The following is a 5,387-nucleotide window of genomic DNA, read 5'->3' as shown; positions in this document are numbered from 1 at the left end:
CTTTCTCAGATAGAAGGGGCTGTTCACTTTGTTGTGGAATCCCGTAGTAGTTTGGTGAGTAAGTTCCTATACATCCTTTGGGTTTTTTTTAGAGACAAGGTCTCACTCTGTTGCCCAGGCTGGAGTGCAGTGGAGCGACCATAGCTCACTGTAGCCTCCAACTCCTGGGCTCAAGCAATCCTCCCACTTCAGCCTCCTGAGAAAACATGTACGCACCATTACACCCACCTCATTCTTGTAGTTTTTGTAGAGATGGAGTCTCACTATGTTGCCCAGACTGGCCTCCAACCCCTGGTCTCAAGTGGTCCTCCCACCTTGACCTCCCAAAGTGCTGAGATTGCAGGCATTACCCACCATGCCCAGCCCATATTCTTCACAACAGCTGGAATAACCTCAAGATCAGATCACTTGCTATCCTGTTCAAAACTCTTCCAATGGCTTTTCATCACATCTGAAATGAAATCCATGTGTTTCTGATGGCCAGTAAAGCCAGTAGGTCTGGGCCCTGACCATCATCCTGAAATAATCTCCTACCACCCTGCTTCCCTCTCACTCTGCCCCAGCTACACTGGCTTCTTTGTGCTCCTTGAACACACAGAGCTGACACCAAGCCCAGGGCCTTGGATGTTCTCTTCTGTCTGCCAAAAGTGCTCTTTCTTCCAACCTTTGTTTCCTTTGCTCCCTCAAAGCCCTGCTAACATGTTACTTCCTCAGAGGTCTTCCCTGACCCCTCAGTCTAAGCCATCTCACCTCCTGCACATCCTTTCCTTGTTAGCAGTTAGGTTATACAGTCATTTGACTATTTCTTTATGATCTGTCTTCCACTAAAATATAAGGTCTGTGAAGGCAGGAATTTGGTCATGTATGTGGGATGAATGAACAGGCCAGCCTGCCAAGTACAGAGTGGGAGGGGTTTGTGAGGATACAAAGAATACAACTGTATGTCTCTTTCCGCCAAGAATTAGGCCGGGCTCCGTGGCTCACGCCTGTAATCCCAGCACTTTGGGAGGCTAAGACAGGTGGATCCCTTGAGGTCAGGAGTTCGAGACCAGCCTGGACAACATGGCAAAACCCCCTCTCTACTAAAAATACAAAAATTAGCCAGGCATGGTGGTGCATGCCTGTAATCCCAGCTATTTGGGAGGAGTGGGGAGGACTGCATGAATCCGGGAGGCAGAGGCTGCAGTGAGCTGAGATCATGCCACTGCACTCCAGCCTGGGCAACAGAGTGAGACTTCTTCTAAAATAATAATAATAATAATAATAATAATAATAATAATAGTAATAATTGCTACTTCATCCTGTCCATCCCATGTCCCTAAAAACTTCAGCATAAAGTGCACTCCACACACAAGGAGAGGATAAGCCCTCCCAACTGGCCTTGGGCCCATCCCTCTTTCTCCCACACTGCCTCTTTCGAGTTATCTCATTTTGCTCCCAACAGCCAGCCTTGACTTTCCTGGGCTTATCTGGGCATTAGGGACCCATGTTGCACATTCAGTTGCCCGATTATGTCTCCCTTAGAGCATCTCCTAGGGCAGCCAATCTTTAACAGTCACCTAGGGGCCTGGAGCTCCTGCAGTCTGCCACTCACTCCTTCTGCTTGATAACAAATACTATTCCTTGTATCCTTGCAACTTGACCCAGAAGTGGAAATGTGAAACCACTGGGCACAGAGGAATGGGTGGGTCTGAGAGTCTGAAATACAGTGCTAGAGCATGCTCCTTCCAGATCATTCTCACTGAAAAATTCGGAATGACCTTCCCCTACTAAGTCAAGAAAGGATCAACACTCCCACCTCCCTACCTGCTCACATTCTCATTTCTAAGGAAAAATATAATGCGTTAAGAATCTGTAAGTTATCTCATTTAATTGGCATTATGCTTTATGAGATACGCCCATCATCACCCACTTTACAGATGAGGAGATGGAGGCTGGGGGATATGAAAATTTCAGTTCACAAGGTTTGTGAGCAGTGGAGTCAGGGTCCTAATGTAGATACTAAACAGTGTTTATTTGGCATACCAATTTAAATCAGTTACCTATGCTAACTTTAAAACAACATCAGCTTTATTAAGGCAAATTTACATATCATAAAATTCACCCATTACAAGTGTACAATTCGATGATTTTAGTAAGTTTGCAGAGTTGTGCAACCATTACCACAAGCCAGTTTTAGAACATTTCCACTACCCCAAAATGCTTCCTTATGTCCATTTTTGGTTCATACCCACTGCTACCCCCAGCTCTAGGCAACTGCTGATCTACTGTCTGTCTCTATAAATTTGCTTTTTATAGAGAAATGAAATCATCCTGTATGATCTTTTACTACAAGCTGCATTTGTTTTGTGAAGACTATTCAGCTCAGTTCTCAACATTCAGTTCAGAGGTGTGCATTGGCTTAGCACAAGAAGGAAGGTATTGTAACTCCACTTCTGCAAGACGTCTGGAAGGAAAGTATTTTTGTTTTTGAAGGAGAATTTGTATTAATTATTTTTATGTACAGAAAACTCAGCAGCGTACATTTAACCCAGTTTGATGGCAAGTTCTTTAGCCTTTGGCTTTTCCAGCTTGGCAGTGAGAGCCATAGACTTGGGAGCCAGGACATTGCCTCCCCAGTGATGATGGAGCTCATCGTATCTGCCGTTCTAACTGGTTCTGATAGCTTCCACCAGCTAAGCCAAAGCTTGTCTTCCGAGTTAGCCTGTGTGAAGGTGACAGTGGTGCAGGTCTTCCTGTGGACCAGACGTCCCAGTCTTACCTTCCCCTTGATAATGCAGTCAGGGACCTTTATTTTACAACACAGAGATATGCACTATCATCACCCACTTTCCAGATGAGAAGGTTGAGGCTGCGGGCAGGCAGAATACAACTAGCTTGATGGGATCCACATCACGTCCAGTCACCACCAGCTGAGCCTTCTTGTTCTCCACCAAGGTGGCGATGGTGATAACTCCTGCTCTAAGGACATGTGGTCTTCTAGTGGGGACATCCCCTTTGCTGGCAGCTTTCTCCTCAGCCCAGGCCAACAGCCTCTGCTTCTTCTCTTGCTTTGTCTCTGGTCTGTACTGATGGGCCAGCTTATGTATTATGGCTGAGTAGCTCTTTGGGGGTCCAAGGCCTGGGGGAACTGGTTCATTGCAGGAGGCACTTTCAGCCATTTGTAGAGGATGGCTCTTTGCCACTGCAACCTGATAAAGCGAGGCCATTTGACAAAGCAAGTGAGGTCCCTTTTGGGCTGGATGTGCTGTCCAATGCCAAGATTCTTAGGCCTTTTTTCCAACACGGGATTCACCACTTTCCTGGCCTCCTGCTTCTTCACAACAGCAGCAGCTGGAGCCACCTTCTTCCCCTCGGCCTTCTTTCCTTTTGGCATCTTGGGCGGTGGGAGGAAGGACAGAAAAAAAAAAGTTTTTGTTTGGTAACTATTCCAGGCTTCTGAGGATAGAGACTAGGCACTACCAGGCTGAAAGCAGAAAATCAGGGTGGAGGTGATTGTGGGGCTGGGGAATCATACATGGTTTTATTGTTGTTGTTGTTGTTTTACTTCTTAAAATATTTGAAATAATCGATTTTAATTCATGGACCTTTTAACTCCAAATCATTTCAAGGATGGCTCCATTTAAAATTTAAAAAGTGGCTCATGCCTGTAATCCCAGCACTTTGGGAGGCTGAGGCTGGCAGATCACCTGAGGTCATGAGTTCAAGACCAGCCTGGCCAACATGGTGAAACCCTATCTCTATTAAAAATACAAAAATTAGCTCACGCCTGTAATCCCAGCACTTTGGGAGGCCAAGGCAGACAGATCGCGAGGTCAGGAGATCAAGACCATCCTGGCTAACACGGTGAAACCCCGTCTCTACTAAATATACAAAAAATTACCTGGGCCTGGTGGTGCATGCCTGTAATCCCAGCTACTCGGGAGGCTGAGGCAGGAGAATTGCTTTAATCTGGGAGGCGGGGGTTGCAGTGAGCCGAGATTGAGCCACTGTACTCCAGCATGGGCAACAAAAGCAAAACTCCGTCTCAAAAAAACAAAAATAAATAAAATAAAATAAAATACAAGAACAAAATGAAGCCCTAAAAATCTGATTTAAAAATGTAATCCGGCTGGTCTGAAGGCAGTGAGTTATCTCACTTTGATTGTTCACAGTCAGTTACAGATAGAATACCTTGTTCTATTCTTTCCCTCTTTCTTGCTGCTGCACTTAACTCATCTTTAAAAATAAAATTAAATATAATTTTAAAAATGAAAATGTCATCGAAAGGGCCTTCCTGAAGTGATTCAGCTCATCTCTATCCAGTCGGGTGGCTCCTCCCTGAAAGGGAAAGCAAGGAAGATATACTCCTATTCCCTCCTCCAGACATCCACTCATTCCACTTACAGCCATGCAAGCTTTGGAATGTTTGTTTCTACTCCAGGCCTGGGTCCAGTGCAGTGACACTGGGGCTCTCACTCTCCTGCCTCTGGACTCTCCATTATGCCTGAAGATGCCTTTCTCTGGGACAGTCAGAAGTTACCACCCCAAACCCGAGAGTTGGTCCCCTTTTTTCCCTCACTGATCACCATCCCTGTCCCTCTGAGAAAAATCCCTATTCTATCCAGAGAGAAAACAACAGCCCTGCCTCATGAGCATGTGTTTTCCATTCCAACCGCTTCATCCCCATTTCTTTTCTTGGCAGGAACAAATTTTTTTCAAAGCTGGAAAGGTAGTGCACAGACTCCCTGAAGAGGCCCCAGGGAAAGGGGATGTTCTTCTCTCCCCACAGATCACTCACAAGGACTGCTTTTCTGTACTAAGACAGATCTGAAAACAAGCCAGTTTTGATTTTATTCACAAGTTTCTGTAGGTGCAAAGGCTCAGGCAGAATGCCTAGAGGACATACGTCCTCATTAATAATAGCTAACATTTATTAACCACGTACTATGTGCTATACTCTGAATGCTTTATCTGCTTTTTTTCTCATCTAATATTCAGAATAACTCTATATTAGCCTCATTTTACAAAAAAAATTTAGCATTCTGGTATAGAACAGAAATTTGCAGAATTATTATTAAATTATTGGTGCCACAGACATTTTACTATATCTGTATTAGTACAGAAATTACTAACGCACATAAATTATTAGTACAAAGATGACATCAGTATTATTATAATAATATAGAAATTACTAGTACAGGCCAGGCATGGTGGCTCACAGCTATAATCCCAAAACTATGGGAGGCCAAGACAGCGGATCACAAGGTCAGGAGATCGAGACCAGCCTGGCCAACATGGTGAAACCCCGTCTCTACTAAAAATACAAAATTAGCCGGGCATGGTGGTGCATGCCTGTAGTCCCAGCTATCTGGGAGGCTGAGGCAGAACAGCTGGAACCTGGGAGG

General features: G+C 44.9%; 1 pseudogene; it reads right to left on the bottom strand.

Annotated features, from left to right (window-relative positions):
- Nucleotides 1–2,525: 2,525 nt before the first annotated feature.
- On the bottom strand, nucleotides 2,526–3,376 carry LOC100600760 (annotated as a pseudogene).
- Between the last annotated feature and the right edge of the window lie 2,011 nt (nucleotides 3,377–5,387).

This window comes from Nomascus leucogenys, chromosome 17 (assembly GCF_006542625.1).
Source record: "Nomascus leucogenys isolate Asia chromosome 17, Asia_NLE_v1, whole genome shotgun sequence".
NCBI lineage: Eukaryota > Metazoa > Chordata > Mammalia > Primates > Hylobatidae > Nomascus > Nomascus leucogenys.
This window is presented reverse-complemented; position numbering and strand designations above follow the sequence as displayed.